This window comes from Armigeres subalbatus, chromosome 1 (assembly GCF_024139115.2).
Source record: "Armigeres subalbatus isolate Guangzhou_Male chromosome 1, GZ_Asu_2, whole genome shotgun sequence".
In the NCBI taxonomy this organism is placed as follows: domain Eukaryota; kingdom Metazoa; phylum Arthropoda; class Insecta; order Diptera; family Culicidae; genus Armigeres; species Armigeres subalbatus.
This window is the reverse complement of record NC_085139.1, coordinates 89,089,868-89,113,677: the sequence shown is the minus strand read 5'-3', so window position 1 is coordinate 89,113,677 and position 23,810 is coordinate 89,089,868. Positions and strand designations below refer to the sequence as shown.

At 42.1% G+C, this 23,810-nt stretch overlaps 1 protein-coding gene across 3 annotated transcripts in view; it reads left to right on the top strand.

The window, feature by feature from the left end:
* The window catches only part of LOC134228067 (juvenile hormone esterase), a 121,750-nt gene that overhangs the window by 49,587 nt on the left and 48,353 nt on the right, over positions 1-23,810 (top strand). The window lies entirely within an intron of this gene.

Sequence of the window (23,810 nt, the reverse complement as noted above, 5' to 3'; positions counted from 1 at the left end):
GAACAAAAAGTTTCGAAGTTGATAGTGAGAAAAAGAGAGTGCATGGAAGGCGACCATGCGTAGAGGCCTTCAGTAACTTAACGTGCTCCTCTCCGAAAGTGTAAATCTTACCGAGTGTCACTCCTCCATGTTAGGAACGGCTCACATTAGCGTCTGTACTCCATGTTAGGGGCGGCTGATCATAGTCCGAGTACCAGCAAGGGACTCTAAGGGAAACCGTTCCATTGTCCACCGGAAATCAAGGGGAAATGATCCTCCATTTAGAGGGTATCAGTCCCTGCAAGCCAGCCTTATTACTCAAAGATCACGAAGATCGATAACACGTCGGCTACGTCCTTACAGTCAGTTCAGAACTGGGGAGGAACATTAACAGGTGATTTCTGCTTTTAGAGACCGTGTTTATCTCTGCGTCTCCACAAAAATCACAGGAATTAACTTTTGTTGATGGGTAGGTGTCGTTGGGTCTGGATTCATACTGATAAGTAATGTAACCGTCAGTGCTATTCAAACATTAATATAAACACTAATAAACACGATCAATCGCTTACATACAATCAAACAGGCATCTGTAAGCCTCTCGGCTGCTCAGAAATAATTTTGTGTGGAAAATTGTCGAGCACCGGGTCGTTAAATTATATAACACCGTTTTACCAACTGCCCCACTCTTCACTTACCTTTAGCAGAAGCAATGAAAGTTGAAAACCTTGCGGAGAAGTCGCCAGCCGGTTCTCTTGACCAAGGTGGACTAAAATCGAGGAAAAGGTGTCTTCGCAAAGTGGACTACCAAGACCAAGGCTTGAATACCCCTTTCAGGTACGGAAACGGAACAAGCAATGCATATGCAATGAGAGAGCGCAGCTCTTAAATGACCTGACCACCAGTTTTCATCTTAACATTATTAATTTATTCGCCCCTTGGACATTTTCAATGGAGAGACAATGGTGTACTTGCGCTTTTTACTGCAGATGGTGACCGGCGGCGATGATCTCGTTGGCTAGCATTGGTGGCGGCGATGACGGAGAAGGGACCTCCAGCGGTATGCGAGGATTTCAGGTCACGAGCCGGCGCGATCATGCGGCTGTTGGGCTTGGATGTTTCCGATGGGGAACCGGGAGTGTTTCGGACCGTCTCGGAGATTCGTGGTTGTCTTGGTGGCGATGGATAGACACGAAAATTCACCGTGGTGGCGGCCGCTGGAGATGACCGATTGCTCGGCTGCGATCCAATCCGCGTGATAGTGGCCGGGAATTGAAGTGGGCGGTTGCCTTTTCGTCGGCCTGCGACCTTAATTGGCGGCTGGTGTCGGCGGTCGCCAAAGGATCTTCGTTTGGGAGGGCCTGCGATACTAATTGGCGCGATGGCGGATGGTGACGGCGGTTGCCTCAGCGATGTATATCGAGGTGTGCGAATCCACGAGCAGGTGGGCGCGATGGCAACTTGGATTGGCGGTTGTCGATCGATTTCAGTCCCGGATGCACCTTGCCTTACCTCCGAACTGGCACTATACACGCCATTGGCTTTCTTCCGGCTTGATGGATGGTACTGCGGAGTATAATATCCATCGGGTCTTACCCGAGGACTCGAAAAGAAAAGAGAAGAAAAGACCCGGAAGCAGACTCGGGCCTGTATTGCAGCAATTTTTACACCGAATTGTCACAAATTGTCTCTCCATACCGTGTTTCACACCACTCTTTCCATCTATCTTCAACAAACAATTTACCTTTTCTTCTTATAATTCACACCTATTGAAGGTGGACTTTCTTAGATGTGCTATTGTTGCAATCACTATGCTAACAAAAGATTCAATAGTTTACAATAAAATCACTCCGTACTATTTTCTACAACTAACCGTACTATAGATTTAAGATTTTACACTTGTTTCACATTAGCACGCTATTTATACTTTAGAGAGCACCAGTTCACTGCATAAGCATGAAAATTTTAATCTTTAATTTAATTTTAATATAATTTAAGCAGTACAGGCAGTGAAAGTCAAGGCAGTGGAGGAGATGACTACGTCAGTTCAGCGGACGATGGAAGCCAACCAGCCCCCGCCTTGAGGGAAGTTAAGGATGCCATCCAATAGCTAAAGACCAATAAAGCAGCTGGTAAGGATGGTATCGGAGCTGAGCTCATCAAGATGGGCCCGAGAAAGTTAGCCACTTGCCTGCACAAACTGATAGTCAGAATCTGGGAAACTGAACAGCTACCGGAGCAGTGGAAGGAAGGGGTTATATTACCCATCTACAAGAAAGGCGACAAGCTATAGTGTAAGAACTTTCGAGCGATCACCATCCTTAATGCCGCCTAGAAAGTGATGCGCCGAGGACTAAGACAAGGGGATGGTCTTTCGTGCCTGTTCAACATTGCGCTAGAAGGTGTCATGCGAAGAGCCGGGTGTAACAGCCGGGGTACGATTTTCAACAGATTCAGTCTATTTATTTGTTTCGCGGATGACATGGACATTGTTGAACATTTGCAAAGGTGGCAGAACTGTAGTACACCCGCCTGAAGCGTGAAGCAACAAAAGTTGGACTGGTGGTGAATGCTTCAAAGACAAAGTACATGCTTGTGGGCCCTCCTTAGCCGTGCGGTAAGACGCGCAGCTACAAAGCAAGACCATGCTGAGGGTGGCTGGGTTCGATTCCCGGTGCCGGTCTAGGCAATTTTCGGATTGGAAATTGTCTCGACTTCCCTGGGCATAAAAGTATCATCGTGTTAGCCTCATGATATACGAATACAAAAATGGTAGCTTGGCTTAGAAACCTCGCAGTTAATAACTGTGGAAGTGCTTAATGAACACTAAGCTGCGAGGCGGCTCTGTCCCAGTGTGGGGATGAAATGCCAATAAGAAGAAGACATGCTTGTGGGCGGAACCGAGCGCGACAGGGCCCGCCTGGGAAGCAGTATTACGATAGACAGGGAATACCTTCGAGGTGGTCGAGGGATTCGTCTACCTTGGCACCTTGCTAACGGCTGATAACAATGTTAGTCGTGAAATAGGAAGACGCATCATCTATGGAAGTCAGTCCTACTACGGGCTCCAGAAGAAACTGCGGTCAAAAAAGATTCGCCACCGAACCAAATATGTTATGTACAATACGCTAATAAGACCAGTAGTCCTCTACGGACATGAAACATGGACAATGCTAGGACCATCTTTGGCGGCGTGCAAGAAGACGGTGTGTGTGGTGGCGAAGAATGAACCACGAGCTCGCCCAGCTCTACGGCGAACCCAGTATTCAGAAGGTAGCTAAAGCCGGAAGGGTACGATGGGGAGAACATGTTGCAAGAATGCCGGACAGAAACCCTGCAAAGATGGTGTTCGCTTCCGGTCCTGAATGTACGAGACGGCGTGGAGCACAGCGAGCAAGGTGGGCAGACCAGGTGCAAAACGACCTGGCGAGCGTGGAGCGCATTCGAGGATGGAGAGATGCGGCCTCGAGCTGTGTATTGTGGCGTCAAATTGTTGATTCAGTGTTATCTGTTTAGATGTAAACTAAATAAATGAATGAACGAAGAAGAACTAAATATTTCGATGATTGTGCGATCGTTCTGCATCCGAAAGGAAGCACAATTAAATGCCCATTGAAGTTTGTACTTTTTAATCAATTTTATCACCCACACAAAGCAGAACGAAACATTTCGTCGATCGTGCGAATGTTCTGCGTCCACGAAACACGATCAAACGTGCACTTACAAACTCTAGGACGAACATATAGTCGATACTCTATGACTCGATGTCGACACATGGAAGCAAATTATGCCATACTAAAACATAATTTGGGGGGTCCCGTAGCGTCAGGGTTCGGATTTCTCACTCTCTCACGCGACAATAGATCTCTTCACCATCCATTTTATCCGGATAAATTACAGTGCGATAAACTCCGGGGCAAGCAATGGTGCAAACAATTGTTATCCTTCTTCCCATGTTTCGCGAAAATCAAATGCTGCTTACTTTGCCACTCCAAACTGATTGAATCTGAAGATGCGCCACGATAAGCAAAAGGTTCAATACAGCAGTTTTTCCCTTTGCTTTCAATCAATTCATGTGGTGGTGTGGTTTTAGTGGTCGTTTTGAACATTTTAAAATTGTTTTGGGTTCGAATCCCGTTGCGGTCCTAAATTTTTGTAAATATGCTTGTAAAATTTATCTGATGAGGCGACGAGAAGGAAAATTTGTGGATTAGATTTATCACCCGCCAATTCTATCCGGATAAAAATGTTGTGTGAGAATACTTCCTCACAGGGGGACCATGAAAAATCACACTCCGCTAAATAGATTAATCGCAGGTTTTTATTCATATGAGTGAGAATTCCGAAGCCTGCGGTAGCGTAGTTGGCTATACGTTCGCTTTATAAGCGAATGGTCATGGGTTCGATTCCCAGCCCCTCCACCAAACTCTCGTCAGTCGGCGGATGTGCAGCCCATGCGGTGGCGTATTGGGAGACGCGCCTATCGTCATGGCTGCCTGATGACGACTGACAACTTGTTCTTCTCGGAGGCATTCCTCCAACGTACCCGGATAAAAACGGCAACCGAACAATAATGCAACGATCATTGGATGCACGACATGGACAAACGGACACAATGGACTCACGATTAGATGGACTGGCAACGACAACAATAATGATAATGGAAATCTAAAAATAGATTCTGTGTGGATTCTGCACAGCAGAACACCACAGTAGATCTCGGCACAGTAGCGGTTAAGTAACACAGAGTGCCTAAAAACTAAGAAATAAAGAAATAAAAAAAATAAAACATAATTTCTAAGTTTGTGGTATGGACTCTTCGGACAGCTCCCCAATAATTTTGTGTTCCATATTGCGACTTATCTATAAGTGAAGCGTATGATTCGTTTGAAATAAAAATGTCATTCCTTTGAAGTGAATGCTTGATTTATCATTAAAATTTAGCTTTAGTAAATATCCATTGATGTAAGCATTGGAAACATTATTCAAACTAGTCCTGAAGTTCGGCGAACACATAATGAGATGAATATGGAGTTGAGATGGAGATGGGATCATATACCCTATGTGAATTTCAACAAGTAAGGAATAAAGATCTCAAAATGTAACACATACTTACCCACATACGCCTAGTTCACCGAGCTGGGTCGATTGGTATATAACATCGTCGCGGCTCTGTTTGTCAATAGTTCGAAGGTAAAAAATTGGGTTTTATTACGAAAATATTTTTCCAAACACACAAACATACTCACACACATACATACACACATACAGTCATCACCTCAATTCGTCGAGCTGAGTCGATTGGTATATGACACCATGGGTCTCCAAAAGCTCCTATAGGCTATATGATCACTCCAAAACCAAACGACATTTTGAAAATTCTGTCTGGACTACAAACACCGATAAAAACCCATTTGAACACTGCCCAAACACCACCATCTAAACTCTACAGACCTTATCTGTATTCTGTCTGCAAGAGGACCTTCAACGAAGATATATTTTTTCTCCCTAGGCATAGTGCTAGATGAAACTTGATAATATAACATACAAAAAATTCAGTGTATTTTCCTAAATGCTTGATCAAACACTAAATTGAGATGCCTGTCAAGTTAGAAACCTGCTTTTCGGGTGGGTTGGCATAAAGTTTTTTTTTATCTTCATTAGAGAGACTTGCAGCCCTATAGACTGGCTCATCCAGAGGAGAGGCATGAAATAATACAACAAGTGTCACTCAAACTGTCCACGAGAGTTTCGTATCTATAATGTATAGGAATTCCGCTCTGTATTTTCCCATATAGGTAAAGTTACAAAATCATATGATTTGCCGACTGCAGCGGAGGTCATAAAATACCAACCAGCGTCTGAAGCTGAACCATGGTTGACCAACTCGCCCTCTAATCTGCATCCGTTGGGCACCAAACCACCTGAGCACAGAACTTGAGCAATCCTATACAAATATGTAAAACTGGAAAAAAAGACATCCTAACGCACCGCGATGCCGGCAAGCACGCACAAGCGCATTCATTATAGCAACAGTAGGTAATGATCAAAGTGTCTTGGGGTCTACGTAAATAGTCGCGTGCGTAGAATGTCAAAAGTGGTTCCGAGCCCGAGCAACTGTAGATGAGGAAATGTGATAAGTTAGTCTGTCATTGTCGAACTTAATATCGTTAGAAATATATGTGTGAACAATTTGTCAAATTGAAAGAGGCATTATGTTTTTTAAAAGCTGACAAGCTGCATAGAGCGGAGATCGAGGTCGGGCCCACCGTTTGTTTAAGTACTTATTAATACTATCGATGTGGCATTGACATTGTAACATCAAGGGGAACCGACAGCTTTGGCAAGTTTATAATCAACTTGTTGGTTTTAGGTCCCCACAATGTAGATACCTACATAGAGTTTTCACGGAGTTGAACCTAATTAAATAGGAAAAGCATTGCATTGCTCAGCAGAAATTAGAATATGTCAGTTGGTGAATGTTAGATTGTTCCATCTGAAAAGCGATAGATGCCCCTTCAGTAGACTGGAACGTAAGTTCAAGCGTTCCCAATTCGCATGCATGTTAATCTTTCTCGTATTTTATTTAAACTTTTCTTCCAGTCCAGAAAAATACCCCTATTTAAATACAACATAGGATGTGCAGAGGATATTTTGGGTTCTAGAACCAAATTAACAATCCCCCTTCCTTAATTTCATTATCTCCACCTGTGTAGAAGTAACTATTTGCCTATCATCTATGAATAGAAAGTTTTAGATCCAGAATTTATAAGAATAGGATCACTACGACTTATGCAGGTAGAGAGATCCTTACTTGAAGACAAATGCTTCTGAACATATCGGATATAAACGGTTTCCGAGTTTTTTTTTTCTGTCAGTGTCGTGACTTGGATTTGGGGACTGATATTTATATACAAATATTCATGCTTACCCAACACAATGTAATTAATTACATCATTGTGCATGTCGTTCAAATGAACATTTATCATATTAGTAAGTGACCCATAATTTGGGAGTCAATGTACCAGAACTTTATCAACATATCAATCGAAGAAACGACTAGGTTTGCTATATACTGCTTCTCTGCTTGTTTTCATATACAGATAATAATAAATTGCGGCAAAGCAGCCGTATAGTGGATGGTTGGTACATCAAAAAGCAAAATCAAGCATAATACACGAAGCTTATTTTCGAGCTTGCGATCGTTGCTCAAAAGATACCTGCATAATCTTTTGTTGGGTTGAAAATGCAAATGTCGTTATGCAACCTAAGTCTTGTCATCACATAAGGGCCTTCAACTTGGTAGTGGGTCGGAGGAAAATCGGTGAGGAGTGAAGTGAAGGACAAGGTTGAAATATTTCCAAAGAAGGCCACCTGCCTTTGTCTCGCATTTTCAAGAGCGGGAGATGCATTCACTGCCCATGATAGCATATATCGACGTAATAATAATTTATAGTTTTGTTGTTTTTGATTTGGTCTCTCAGCCGTCCCCACTAAGTTCAATTACTGTTAGCTTACCGCAGATATTTAAGATATCAGATTAAAGATAAAATCAGACTAAACAGAATTTAAATAAAACACACATAAATGCAATCGTTACAAATATGCGATCGTGAGCAGTTCGTCAGTGGCTCCTCAAACGGACACACCTCTGTATTAGCTTCCGTATTAATATAGTCATCATATAATTTATGTTTGATACGTCTATTAATGACAATGGTGACCCCACCACAGGCGCTGTCAAAACGATCATTTCGGAAGGTAAAATAATTTGGATCTCTTTTGATCAAGAGTCCAGGTTTTATATAAGTTTCAGATATAATGGCAATGTGCACATTATGAACTGCTAGGAAGTTGAATAATTCATCTTCCTAATCCTTTAAAGAGCGGGCATTCCATTTTTTTTATTCTTTGGATCTATTAAAACGAAGTCCAATAGCAATTTTTTGAGTAAATTTGGTACCAACCAGAATAGCTTCAGTTTTGGTATTCGCTTTGAACATTGCATCAATCATGTGATGCAATTGTTCAGTTAGAAAATCAAAATCGGAAGCAGACATGCTACCTGAGTCGTCAGAACGAACGTTATTTTCCGTTGAAGAATGGATATGAAAATCGTTCATTTCCGGTAAATTTTCAGAAACGAAATTTTGCCTGCCTGCAGCGGTAGACACGTTTGAAAAATTTGAATTCGACAAACTGTTTGCTAGCCGGTGAGATGTAGGAGCAAAATTTGATTGTGGTGGGCATGAATTGCTCGCCCGGCAAATGATAGCGGATTTTGAGCGTTTGTAATATTTTACCCGGCGAATCTGGGATCCTATTAGAATTTCCCGTCATCAATTTTGCACGGGAATTCAAAACTTTTTTGCGTGAAAGGCATTCCCAAAAATTGGATTTATGATTGCCACCAGAATTAGCACATTTAAATTTATTGAAATCTTCTCTCACATGGCAGGCGTTCTTGGCGTGAGAGGTTCCATCACAAATCATGCATTTAGCATCCATGTGGCAATGTTTAGTTCCGTGACCCCACTTTTGGCACTTACGGCACTGAGTAGGGTTTTGGAAATTTCCCCCAGGCCTGCGAAACGTGATCTTCTAAGAGGCTTCCTTCAGCAAGGAGAACAGACAACCGGATAGTAGAAGAGCACAACGCGGTCTGAAAGATTCAAAAGTTGATTTGACGAAACTGATAGCACTTCCACGCAAACCAATACGTATGTGAAGACTTCTGCTACCTGTTGGTGGTGTTGTTTTGAGAGGGAGTGGGAGTGCTATCACATTTAAGGTTCCCCCAAACACACACGATGCGACAGTTGCGACGCGATTCTATCGCTTGGCGACAGCGATTCTGTCGTCGGTAAGCGATTCTGTCGACGGTAAGCGTAAATACCAAATTGCTTGCAGCGACCCAACGATAGAATCGCAGCGACTAGTTGTCGCCGTCGCGGCGATGAAATCGCTTAGGTATGGGGGAACCTTTAATCGGCGTTTGAATCTTTGTTTACAAATTCAGATAAGTCGTTTTGAAAATTTGGTGTTGAATTGATTACCGTCAGATAAAAATGGGAACAGTATCTACCCGTATCCCGAGCAGCACAAGTTATCCTAAAATAGTTGCAGCAACTTGATTGTGACTCATTCTGGTTACATATGAGTTGCAGTAACTTCAGTGAAACATGTGTGCTGCTAGGGACCTAATGTTTGTTCACCACTACAACAGGGTTCGTCGATTCACAGCGCTTAAATCTCTTCACAGTTTTCTACGCGATCACTTAGTTCAATGGAGACGCAAGGTTGGTAATAATTGATACTCTCGCTGAGTCTGGTAGCCGTCTGGTAGTGTGGCACCAAAATGCGCACCTATTCCCAAACACTTATGTATTTGCCTCTGACAATTATTCCTGTTCAAGAGAAAACTTTATTTAATTAGTATGCAGTTCTAAAGGAAAGTGCTCAAGGAAAACCCGATATAGGTAATTATCAAAATAATTTTGACAAGTAATGAACAAAGTGAAAAAAGTAGGTGAAAAAAAACATTTGTTGTGCTCACTCATTCAGCAATTTAGCAAAATGTCATCAAACAGGTAAACATTGGAAACAATTAAATTTAAGTAAAGCCCATCAAATGCTTCTCTAGGTTTAATTTTTCAGAAACTGTGCTGAATATGACGAGCACGTTGCTCTAAATGTGGCCCAATCCATCGAATATACATTCGGAGTTGAATGTTACTATCAGAGAAGTATTAGTCCTCCTTTGCTGCTGCATCACAAAGTAAGGTACACCGGGGCAAGTTGAAACGGTTTTTTGAAAGTTGATATTCGAAGTGCTGTAAAAAAATCACTGTTTGGTATATTTTGAATCCATTTGCGGTGTTTGCTAGTTCGGGCCAAATATTATACATAAAAAATAAGCAACCTTAACAAACTTTTTAAAAAATATTTTTTATATTTAAAATATTTTTTTATATGCATCGTTTCAACTTGCCCCGCGAACCGGGGCAAGTTGAAACACTGTGTTATATTCAGACGTAATCTAATTTTGCCGTATTAATAACAAAATGTATGTACTCAGTGACACTCAAGAAGCACGAGGTTGTAAAGATGACTATAAAACTGCCAGGATTTGCATAAGAGTCCCATGTAAGTTTTTGACGATTTTAATTTTCTTTCAGAAATTAGCTGAAAATTGTCTCCTGTTTAAGAAAAACTGCTGAAACAGTAGACTTTGTTCTAGAAATTTGAAAACAAATCCCACTTTTGTTGTCTCGTCTTGATATTTACTCGCATAAAACCTTTGGGACCCTCCTTAGCCGTGCGGTAAGATGCGCGGCTACAAAGCAAGACCATGCTGAGGGTGGCTGGGTTCGATTCCCGGTGCCGGTCTAGGCAATTTTCGGCTTGGAAATTGTATCGACTTCCCTGGGCATAAAAGTATCATCGTGTTAGCCTCATGATATACGAATGCAGAAATGGTAACTTGGCTTAGAAACCTCGCAGTTAATAACTGTGGAAGTGCTTAATGAACACTAAGCTGCGAGGCGGCAATGTCCCAGTGAGGGATGTAATGCCAACGAAGAGAAGAGAGAGAGAGAGAGAGAAAAATCAGATTCCAGATTTTGATAGGTACTCTTTTACACAAAAAAATAAACTTATGGTCCATTTAATTGTCCCACAGCAATAAATACGGATAAAGAATATTATGTCAATTTTTTGGAAAGATACCAATTTTTTTCCAATTTTTTTTTTGTATTTCTCCATGTAAAACAAGTTTGATAAATTCAACTGCAAATTACTCAAGTCGGCGAAAATGACATGGGACTCTTATGCGAATAAGGGCAGTGTGCAACAAAGCCACAAGCGTATTTTCAGAGACCAAATTCTGGAGAACGCACTACGCTGAATTCCTCCTACTGGTGACGACTCGGATTTTATTCAGGATGCTTCATTATTTGGTTAACTTGTATATTGCGCAGTTGATAAATTCGATTGTGGTTTCTTCACAAATGCACATTAACTAACCAGCCATCATATCTCTCATAAACTCTTCGATTGGAAAAAAGGCAGCTGGGAAAGTGAAAGGTGGAGTTAACGAAATGTTTAAACTCTATGTTTTATTTTTCTGAGAGTCAGTGCAGTTTAAACATAACCCCTTTTCAATCTAGTGGAGATTGTAAAAGGGTTGCATTCAAGACGGAATGGGCGGGAATTTATTAAATTTATGTTCAGAACTTTGTATATTTTTTATAAATTTGTGTTTTTCGAATGTATGTTTTTTGAAACCATGCTGAATTCTGGAAAAAAATACTTTTAATTGCAAGGGTGACGTTTTGAATTGTTGTTTCAACTTGCCCCGCACCACGCATTTCTATTTGCCCCGATGAGTTGAACATGCAGAGCAATATCAAACAACCAAAATATAAAAATTTAAACGGTTCTTTCATCGATTTTTCATAATCATTATGCTTATTCAACATTGCATGATTACCTACCGTAAAAATTTGATGAAAAAACTCTTCCAAACATTGTTTTGAGACCTGTTTCATTGGCACGTCAAATAGTTGTTTTGGATTTTGCAAAGGGCGAAAAATAAACAATGGCAGGGATTGCCTTTGAAAGCTGCAATCTTTCGGGAATGGCAGTCAGAAGGTGCGTTTATGTGAGTAGTTTGTTGAAAAAAATTATCAGAGCATTCGGTCTTTTCCTATACGAATTACAGCTTCCGTTTCAACTTACCCCGCATTTCAACTTGCCCCGGTGTACCTTATACGTATTTTGAACTGCTTCATAGGGTTCGTGACCACACCTAAAAGTTAATATTATATTCGACGTGGATTAACTTCTGCAAGCTCTTGACTGGTTGCCGTTTGGATATATTGCTATTGGACAAGTTATTCGCTCACACTCTTTCCAATGATTATCACTCTGCATTCTTCGTCATTCCAGGCGCTGAAATTCAAGTCGCACTTTCATGAAATCTCGGTCTCTAACCGCTGGCCAATCCGTAGTTTTCCTCGAAATCCGTTTGCATCGATTAACCTCTACGGACACTTGTGTATCGACAAGTCTTGACGGATTCATAAACTGTCCATCGCAATCGTGACATTACCGATATCTTTATTTTAATTTCTTATCAACGTGATTATTTATAATTTTCAGTTCTTCGAGGAGGAAGGCCTAAAACGTAGCTATTCTCAGATTCTATCAAGTAATCTTCCATGAACAATACATATTTCAAAATCACGATGTTATACAAATTAGAATAAACATCATCGAGAACAAAGATGACCAAACTCAAATTATTATTATTATTATTATTTCAGACTAAGGCCGAAGTGGCCTGTGCGGTATGTAAGAGTCTTCTCCATTCGGCTCGGTCCATGGCAACACGTCGCCAGCCACGCAGTCTACGGAAGGTCCGCAAGTCATCTTCCACCTGATCGATCCACCTTGCCCGCTGCGCACCTCGCCTTCTTGTGCCCGTCGGATCGTTGTCGAGAACCATTTTCACCGGGTTATTGTCCGACATTCTGGCTACGTGCCCGGCCCACCACAGTCGTCCGATTTTCGCGGTGTGAACGATGGATGGTTCTCCCAACAGCTGATGCAACTCGTGGTTCATTCGCCTCCTCCATGTACCGTCCGCCATCTGCACCCCACCATAGATGGTACGCAGCACTTTCCTCTCGAAAACTCCGAGTGCGCGTTGGTCCTCCACGAGCATCGTCCAGGTCTCGTGTCCGTAGAGGACTACCGGTCTAATGAGCGTTTTGTAGATGGTCAGTTTGGTACGGCGGCGAACTCTATTCGATCGAAGCGTCTTGCGGAGTCCAAAGTATGCACGATTTCCAGCCACTATGCGCCTCCGAATTTCTCTGCTGGTATCATTTTCGGCAGTCACCAGTGAGCCCAAGTACACAAATTCTTCTACCACCTCGATTTCATCACCACCGATGCCAACTCGCGGTGGGTGGCTCACATTGTCTTCTCTTGAACCTCTTCCTATCATGTACTTCGTCTTCGACGTGTTGATGACTAGTCCGATCCGCTTGGCTTCCCTCTTCAGTCTGATGTAGGCTTCCTCCATCTTCTCAAAGTTACGTGCCATAATATCTATGTCGTCGGCGAAGCCAAATAGCTGGACGGACTTATTGAAAATTGTGCCACTCGTGTTAATCCCTGCTCTTCGTATTACCCCTTCCAAAGCGATGTTGAATAGCAGACACGAAAGACCATCACCTTGCCGTAACCCTCTGCGGGTTTCGAAGGGGCTCGAGAGTGCCCTGAAACTCGAACTACGCACATCACCCGATCCATCGTCGCTTTGATCAACCGTGTCAGTTTATCCGGAAATCCGTTTTCGTGCATTAGCTGCCATAGCTGGTCCCGATCGATTGTATCATATGCGGCTTTGAAGTCGATGAATAGATGATGTGTGGGCACGTTGTATTCGCGGCACTTCTGCAGTACTTGGCGAATGGCGAACACCTGGTCCGTGGTGGAGCGTTCGCCCATAAAACCCGCCTGGTACTGCCCCACGAACTCCCTTGCAATTGGTGCTAGTCGACGGCATAAAATTTGGGAGAGTACCTTGTAGGCGGCGTTCAGCAATGTGATTGCGCGGTAGTTGCTACAATCCAGCTTATCGCCCTTTTGTAGATGGGACACACGACACCTTCCATCCACTCCTGCGGCAAAACTTCCTCCTCCCAAATCTTGGTAATGACCCAGTGCAGCGCTCTAGCCAGTGCCTCACCACCGTGTTTAAATAGCTCTCCTGGTAGTTGGTCAACCCCAGGGGCTTTGTTGTTCTTCAGCCGGCCAATCTCCTCCTGGATTTCCTGGAGATCCGGGGCCGGTAGAATTATGTCCTGCGCGCGTTCCCCTAGGTCCATCACCATACCGCCATCTTCGTCTGCCACATCGCCATTCAGGTGCTCTTCGTAGTGCTGCTGCCACCTTTGGATCACCTCACGCTCGTTCGTAAGAAGGTTCCCGTTTATGTCCTTGCACATATCAGGCTGTGGCACGTGGCCCTTACGTGAACGGTTCAACTTCTCATAGAACTTTCGTGTGTTATTAGTGCGGTACAGTTGCTCCGTCTCTTCACGGTCTCGATCTTCCTGCTGACACTTTTTCCTCCGGAAAATCGAGTTTTATCTGTTCCGCGCCTGTTTATATCGTGCCTCATTCGCCCTCGTGCGGTGTTGCAGCAATCTCGCCCATGCTGCATTCTTCTCTACTACTAACTGCTCACATTCGCCGTCATACCAGTCGTTTCTCCGATCCGGGGCACCGTGCCAAGTGCAGCGGTTGCGGTGCTACCAATGGCGGATCGAATATCTCTCCAGCCATCTTCAAGAGACGCTGCGCCTAGCTGCTCTTCCGTTGGAAGTGCCACTTCCAGCTGCTGCGCGTATTCTTGGGCTAGCCTACCGTCTTGTAGCCGCCCAATATTAAGCCGCGGCGTCCGACTTCGACGCGTGTTGTACACCGTCGAGAGTTTTGAGCGCAGGCATACTGCAACGAGGTAGTGGTCGGATTCAATATTCGCACTGCGGTAAATGCGGAAGTTCGTGATGTCGGAGAAGAATTTACCATCGATAAGAACGTGGCACTATAGGATTTCAGGCGGTCATTAATCGAAAATGTCATGTCTTCCGAATTATTTTAAAATATTTTCTCTCCATTGTCAATACTCTAATTAAGAGAAATTCTGAATTTGAAGTCTCTAGGTGCACTAGTTCCAAAGATATAAGGTGGCAAAAGTCAGAAATGGGTAAAAAGTTAGCAAATTTTCTGAAAAAATATTTTATTTTCAACTATTTATTGAAATATTTTTTAAATGTTTTTTCTTCAATGTTAATACATCATTACAAAGGTTATTGTATAAGCTTTTAAATGGTGTGCAAAAACTAATGGTTACACTGTGAAAAAAATTGAAAAAATGCGGAAGCAATATTTTTCCAAAAACGACGCTATTTTCAACTTTGATAGTGAAGAACTTTTTTCCTCAGGAGTCCCCAGGTTCTGTTATGGTACACATCAAGGACAAAGCTTCGACTAAAGTGGCCCGAAAGAATGTCTTTCCAGTATTTGCAATTAACAGAGTTAAGTCACTCTGATTTTTTTTCATGGGTTTTTTACCGTGTTTTGCCTCTCTCGTACTCCAAGGTTAATGCTCATTCCAAAAACGAATGTTTGATAGAAGGCCCGGAGACCCCTAGTGGTATATATCAACTAACTCAGCGCGAAGAATTGAGGTGATGTCTGTATGTGTGTGCATGCGCGTCTGTATGTATGTGCGCAAAAGAACGCAATCGCCATTTAGACACTTATTTGTGTCCGATTTTCTCGCAACAAGTTTCATTCGACGGGAAATCTAGTCCCATCGTTTCCTATTGAAAATGGGTCAGACTGAACTATGCGCTCAAAGGGTATGGTCAAAATACATTTATTGGTAATAACTTCGACTTTATTTATAACCATTTGAGCTCATTTAATTAACTTTTCAAAGGAGTAAATGAATAAAACCCCCAATGCAATGCAGCACAACGGTAACGGAAGGATTTAACAGTTCGCTCATATATTTCCTGTCAAATTTTACCGTTTCCGTCGCCATTCCGCTGAAATGCGTTTGGGGCTTGAGTGGTTTGAGTCATTCTCTAAACCTAATTTTCTGAGCTATTCATTAGCTACTGATGGAGAACTAAATATGAGATTTCATAATATGTAAATATTTATAAATCTCCTGGAATCAATAATTCCCGACATGTTTATTGCAAAAGTAAAGACGAACAATATCTTAGTTAGAACGGAGCGTATGAAATTCCTGCTAGTGTTCATGAATGTCTGGCTAATGGTAGGGAAATATTTATTCACTCATCTACACTTTGAGGTTCACTGGCTGAACAACCAGCGGAAAGTCAATATAAACAGTTGAAGAAATTTAGAACTCATAATGCAAGAAAATGATCAAGAGAGGCAAATGTTGACATTTTCCTTCGTGCCTTACATGAATCAGATCCATTTTAAGCTCGATTTGGATAACGAGGAGACGTTGGAAAAAAATTTTTCACTTAGTTATTCTTATGCCATGCGTAATTTTGTAATATTTGAAGATTTTCAAAAGTTCTTTATCTTCTAATACTTTAGATGAATTTATCTCATCTTCCATCGTTGATGGAATTGAAGAAAATATCATTGAAGACTTAAACCTTGACACAGAAAAAGAATGATGCTGTATATAACTTGTAGAAATCATGAAAACAAATCAAAAGTAATTCAAATAGTGTTGTTATTTAAATTAAAAGAATTTTGCTTTTCGGAAGAATGGAGCATTCTTACATTCCACAATGAATGTCCACATTTTTGAGAATATATTAATCTCATTTTTGAATAACTTGTACACGTAAAATGTCATGGGATTGCGATTTCTAATTTGCTAATACCCTTTTTCAAAAGTTATTTTCAATTCTGATTATTTGATTAACATTTAATGCTTTATGATCCTTCAGATCCTAGTACTTTGTCAAACAAATTGTTCTAAATACAAATTGTGAGGCATGAGAGTGAGAACAAAAAATATCACGGAATGTCATGAAATTAATGTCATTTAACATGATCGCCGCCATAATGTCCATAAATTGCTGAACTTAGTTTTGTACAGCCCCTTCCTTCTCCTTAAGAAAACGCACGAAATTTCAACTTCCCAAATAGGTTTGCTTTGTCACGTTAATCGAACCTATGAAAAAATAATTACGTAATTCATAGACGATCCCCAAAGGGGGGTTGAAATTGTATATTCATGCTATTTCGACCATACACAGCTAAAACTAAGTGGAAAATCACTTTAAAAGTCCAATTTTATTTTTGACCGCTCGCTTGTATGGGGATCCCCCATAGTGCGTGGGCGATTTGGTTTTCCGTTTCTTGGTTAGGTGATCTCCATGTGGCCTTGTGGATATTTTTGCGGGGAAAGAAGGTGCTTCGGACTACCATTCCGCGGGAGGCTGCGAAGTTTATGCATCGTTGGCCGTTGTCATTCGATACGGTGTGCAGACTATCCGGTCCGATGACCGGTCTATACATTTCCTCCTTCCTACCTGTGCGTTCATGTCACCGATGACGATTTTGACGTCCCGCAGTGGGCATCCATCGTATGTCTGCTCCAGCTGTGCGTAGAACGCTTCTTTCTCGTCGTCGGGTCTCCCTTCGTGTGGGCAGTGCACGTTGATGATGCTATAGTTGAAGAAACGGCCTTTAATCCTCAGCTTGCACATCCTTGCGTTGATTGGCTGCCACCCAATCACGCGTTGGCGCATCTTTCCCAGCACTATGAAGCCGGTTCCCAGCTCGTTGGTGGTGCCACAGCTTTGGTAGAAGGTAGCCGCCCGATGCCCGCTTTTCCACACTTTCTGTCCTGTCCAGCAAATCTCCTGCAGCGCCACGACGTCGAAGTTGCGGGGATGTAATTCATCGTAGATCATCCTGTCGCAACCTGCGAAACCTAGCGACTTGCAGTTCCATGTTCCAAGCTTCCAATCGTGATCCTTTATTCGTCGCCTAGGTCTTTGCCGATTATATCGAGTCGCATTATCTCTTATATTGTTCGTAATTATTGGTTTTCCAGGCGGCTTATTGGGCCTGCGCAAACCTCCTGTCTCGCCGGAGGGCCGTCGTGTCAGGGCTGTTTAGCGTCCCACCTAACACCAGGACTTGGGCTTGTGCGCTTTGAGCGGCACACGGTCGCTTTGGCGGAGCCTACTTGCGGATACATGCAGCTTTTTATAGAGGTTTAACAGGGCCCACTGTCAAACCCCACCACATCCTAGGCAGGCGCCACAACTCGCAGATGGCCTGGGAGGGATCGTCAAGCCCTTGGACAAAGTCCCTGCTGCCCTGAAACTGCCAAACTCAAATTAAGACACATTTAAATAGTATGGGAATTTGTTCAGTGATAAAAGCTGGTTGAATAAAACGAGACGTGCACAAGTAGGTTCTTGAAGTGTAATGTTCGACTAAAGATAAGACTAATTCTTCTGATGAGATCCAGAACGGCTGGATCGATTATGGTCGAAAGTAATGCAGATTGTACGCACTGCTCTCCAGATACGATATATGAGAAATAATGCAAAGTCCAAGTATTTGCCACTATTGGTTGTTTGGAATATCCATCGCAAATATTGACGCCTTATCGTTCCCAATGAGAATATGACGTATTGCATTTTAAGAAAATCGTCCACCTGAAGGCCTTTCAAGTTTTTAAACGCCTGCATAGCCGATGTCGTCTTGATTTGCCCCTTCCATTGCTATAATTTTCAATAGACGTAAGTTTTAGAGTCTCGAATTTCTCGTGCGTAAGCCGAGCCTTTCTTGCTGTTAGACACTGACTCAACCACACCACTTGCCCAACTTCTAGATAAATTCGCCGGTACTATCGCAGATGGTTTCTGGCAATTCGGCAGTGAATGTCCGGTCGCGATCCCATGTACTGTCATTGACGCCTATGAACCTGAAATGCCATCATGCGGCACGGTAGCAGTAACTAGCAAACCGTTCATTATCGACCTCTTTACAGGTCAGGTAGTGGGGATTGGGTACTCTATATAGCAATTGAATTTCCCCTCAGATCTTCTTTGTGAGTTCCTCCGTTATTTCCCGCAGGAAAATCCACACAAAAATTGGAAATGCCAGTAGAGTATCGTATGCCAATTCCTCAGAAATTCGTTCGAATTTACCCTGAATTTTCTCCAGAGCTTCACCCAAGAGTTTCTCCTGAGATTCTTCCAGTTATTTTCTTAGAAAATCAGGAGAAATTGCTCGTGACGTTCCTATAAGTGTTTCTTAGAAAGTTCCTTCAGGATTTCCTTCGAAAATCGTTCAGGCAGATCGACCAGGAATGGATTCAGAAGTTTCTCCAGGAATTCCTCCGCAAGTATCTCTAGAAATTTCTTTTGGATAACTCGGAAAGTTCCTCCAAGAAATGCTCGGGAAATTCCTCCAAGAGTTGCTTGGGAAGTTCTATCAGGAATTCATTAGAAGATCCTTCAGGAATTTCTCGGAAGCTTTTCCAAGAATTCTTTCGTACAGGAGGAATTCCTCACCAAAATCTTCCAGGAATTCTTCGGGACGTTCTTCTAAGAAGAGAAAAGGAAAACAGAAGAAGGAATAAAGAAGAAGGAAGAAGAAGTAGAATGTAAGAAGGAGAAAATAAAAGAAGGAAGAAGGAAAAAAATAAGGAAGGAAGAAGGAAGAAAGAATATGGACGAAGGAAAGAAGAAAGAAGGAAGAAAGAAGAAGAAATAGAAAGATACAGGATGAAGGAGAAAAGGAAGAAGGAAGAAAGAAGAAAGAGTAAGAAGGAAGAAGGAAAAGGAAGAAGCAAGAATGCAGAAGGAAGAAGCAAGAATGCTGAAGGAAAAATGAAGAAGAAAGAAGGAAGTAGACCTGTGTGCCGATTGAAAATTTATCGGCGGTGGCATGATAGATCATTTTCAGCCAGCGGCGTCACGCCGTTGGTAATCGTCAGCAGGCGCGCGGCGGCGTGGGTCGTCGTGAGCTTATTTAAAGCAATAGAAATTTTCCGAAATGCTTCCACAAATTCCTCCGTAAATTCCACCAGGAAGTGCTCTGAAGGCTGCTCCATTATTCCGAAGGAATTCCTGGAGGAACTTCCGGAGGAATTCCTGGAGGAACTTCCGGAGGAATTCCTGGAGGAACTTCCGGAGGAATTCCTGGAGGAGCTTCCGGAGGAATTCCTGGAGGAACTTCCGGAGGAATTCCTGAATGAAATTCTGGTGTACTCCTGAATGAAATTCTGGTGAATTCCTGAAGGAGCTTCCGGAGAAATTCTTGGATGAACTTCCGAAAAAACTCTTGAACGAACTTTTGAAGGAATTCCTGGAGGTACTCCCGATGAAATTCATGAACGAATTTCCGGAATAGTTCCAGAAGTAACTTTCTGAGAAACTCCAAGAGGAAATACCTGAAGAATTCTGGTGGAATTTCCGAAAGAGTTTCTGGAGGAATTCTTTAAGGAACTTTTGGAGAAATTCCTAAAGGAATTTCCCGAGGAATCCCTAAAGTAACTTCCGAAGGAATTCCTAAAAGTACTTCCGGAGGAATTTTCAAATGACTTCCGGAGGAATTCCTAAAGAAACTAAACCCGAGCAGGAGCGACAACCTCGATAACATAAATTGGTATGAACTACACACATAACTTGTTTTACCGGGATCTCAGCAAAATGTAGAACTTTTACCGAGATTCGCACAGCCGTGCCCCAGCACCCCAGCAAACATGTTTTTTGTCGAGATATCTGTCATAGTTGCTGGAAATCAGCAAAATATTTACCGAAAATCAGCTGACTAACTTTATTTTTGCCGGAATTTTTATTTTGCTGGCGCACGGCTGTGCGGAATTTTGCCGAGCTGCAGAAATAAAAACTTTAAAAAAATAAAAAGCCTTGCATAATAGGTAAAATACCAAAAAATAATACCAAAAACTTATATGCAGAATACTTGAGGCATAACATGCTCAGGTATTTCAATAGCAAACGAATAATAATTATATAGAAATACTCCGGAAGTTCCTTTAGAAATTCCTCCGGGAGCTCCAACAGAATTTTTCCGGAAGTTCCTTCAAGAATTTCTCCTGACAGGTTTTTTCTAGAATTCCTTCGAAAGTTTCTTTGGAAATTTCTGCGGAAGATCCCCTAGGGTTTTTTTTTGAAGTTCTGGCAAGAATTCCTCAAGATCCTTCAGGAACTCCTCAAAGAAATCTACCAGTTATTGTTTCAAAAGTTATCCTTCAGAATGTTGCTCCAGGAATTGCTCCAGAAGTTACTCCTAGAATTCGTACGGAACTTCCTTTAGACATTTTCCGGAAGATATTCCAAGAACCCTTCTAAAATTTCCTCTAGGACTTTCTCGAGATCAACCAGGAATTCTTTCGGAAGAATTTCAAGGATAATTGCGTGTTCAATTTTAATTCATCATCAACGTTTCATCAACGTTTTCATTTCATTTCATTTTAATTCATCATCAACGTTTTCGAAAACCTATCTAAAAATTAAAATTACAAATGTCACAGTCAAAACCCACTAACCAACTTCCTGGAATTCCTCGGAAAGTTCCTTCAGAATTTCTTCCAAAAGTTCTTGCAGGAATTCATCTAGAAGTTCTTCTAGGAAATCATCCGAAATTTCTTCCAAAATCCCTTAGGAGCTCCTCGGAAAATTCCCTCCAAGAGTTTCTTGGAAACTTCCTTCAGGAACTCCTCCGAAAGATCAGCCAGGAATTCTTTCGTGAGTTCCAATAGGAATCGCTCAGGAAGTTCCTACAAAAGTTCCCTCATGAATTTCTCAAAGAAATTCTCAACCCACCTTCCGGGAGTTCTAACCGAAATTGCTCCAGGATTTTTTTTCCAGAAATTCGGATTTTTGTTTTCCAAGAATACCCCGCAAACGCCTAATTAAATTGTTCGAGAAATTCCCAGGTAAACTGTTCCAGAATTTCTCCCAGTTTTTCCAGCCAAAAGTCCTTTGAGTCCTCCGAACGAATTCATGAAGCAATTTTTGAACGAAACCCTGGAGGAACTTCCAGAGGGATTATTAGTTAGTCTTCTGGAGTTGCTCCCGGAGAATTTCTAAGACATTAAATAAGTTCACGCCGATCCACGCCGCTGATCTTCAACTGCATGACACCCCTACGCCACATCCGCTGGCTGAAAATGATTCATCAACACTCAGCAGCTGATAAAATTTCAATTGGCGCAAAGGTCTAATTATTTTCCTGAAAAAAGTAGGGTTACTGCTCAATGATTTCTTATGAATTAATTTCGGCCGACCTGAAAAACACGGTTTTCAGGAAAACGTGACTAACGATAGAATTCATGTTTTTATACCTCAAAATATTGCGAAGAAAGTGTTCTCGGATATAAAACCAGTTGTCTCGAATACTTCAGTTTATAATTTATCATTTAAAACGAAAGAATCAATTTTCAAACCCCTTCTGTGGCCTAGCCCCTTGAATGACGCGAACAAGAACGCAAGGCTAATGGCTCACATAAAAAGCACTGGATGCAACGAAACTCAAGCATCTGGGGTTGCATTTTGAGCAAACAGTATGTAGTAGAAGTATCGTCCTGTCTGCAAAAATCAAGAGGACATCGGCAGTGATTCAGTGAAGAGTCCAACGTTCAGAGAGCAAAACTGAAACCGAAACTGAACGTAACTCATTCGGGTTTTTAATCGTTGTCAGCTAGACATAATGGGATGCAGCAAAAAGCTAATAATATGAAGAAAGTGATAGGTATTCTTCCGCTGACGTTGTACGGAAATAATCATTTATGAGAAAATAGTGAAACGGCTAGGATACTCGGTTAAACTCAACCATTGTGCCATCAATTACAGCGAATAAGAAAAGATCTGAGGCGTATTCGCTACATGTCATGCTTGAAACCGTCGGACACACAGCTCGGCAAAGCGTTAATTAACCAGTGAAGGTGGCCGCTCTAGGTTAGTCATGTTCACTCTCTCGGAGGTTTCCATTTACGGAGCTGGCTTTTTAGATCCAAGGAAGTTCTCGCATGGGCCGTGGATATGGCTTCAGCTGGACAAGAACAGGTCTACTGAACACATGGTTGAATTGCATTGGAAGCCGAACGAAAACTTTACAATCTCCACATCCTTGACGTCGAACACAAAGCATCTGACAATACAACGGGCGCTGAGGGTATTTATTAGCCCAATCAATCCAGCTTGTTACTTATGCTTTTTTTTCACTATCCAGATATTAATCCAGGATTCATGGAGGGCAAGTATCCCAGAGAGGCTCCTCAATCAACGTTGATACGAACGAGGAGGAATACACATCCGTTCACTTCAGAGGAGCAGTGTTCCTTCAGAAGTCCTCGTAATGAATTTGCTCCAACATTGCTACAAGAGATGTTTGTTTTTAGAAAAAAAAAGGTTGCAGCTATTATTTACAATTACCTACCTCCTTAGTGACAGCACAAAACATATTTTTTTCGCCTACTTTATGGACTACTTTTATGAATTGTCAAAATTACTTTGGTAATTTGATCAAATTTTCCTTGACCTTTTTCCTTGAGAACTGCGTACTAGGCTCAAACTTCCTTTTATTTTTCGGGCTTTGGCAGGACGGTCTTGAAAATTTGTTTCTTAGAAGGAAGTGGAGAATTCATAGACGCCCCTTTCCATTTGTTTTTGTAATGCTCATTTCTGAGCGTGGAAACGTGATCTTATAGGAGACTTCATTCAGCAAAGAGAACAGACAACCGCATAGTAGAAGAGCACAACGCAGTCTGAAGGATTCAAACGTTGATTTGACGAAGCTGATAGCATTTCCACGCAAACCAATACGTATGTGAAGACTTCTGCTACATGTTGGTGGTGTTGTTTTGGGATGGAGTGGGAGTGCTATCACATTTAATCGACGTTTGAATCTTTGTTTACAAATTCAGATAAGTCGCGAAAATTTGGTGTTGAATTGGTTACCGTCAGATGTAAATGGGAACAGTATCTACCCGTATCTAATGTTTGTTCACCACTACAACAGGGTTCGTCGATTCACAGCGCTTAAATCTCTTCACAGTTTTCTACGCGATCACTTAGTTCAATGGAGACGCAAGGTTGGTTATAATTGATACTCTCGCTGAGTCTGGTAGCCGTCTGGTAGTGTGGCACCAAAATCCGTACCTACTCACAAACACTTATGTATTTGCCTCTAACAAATACAATTCGAATGCAAATAACGCACACTCAGCAATCGCTTGTAAAAAAGGGCTCCATTTTTGGGATGCAGCAAAT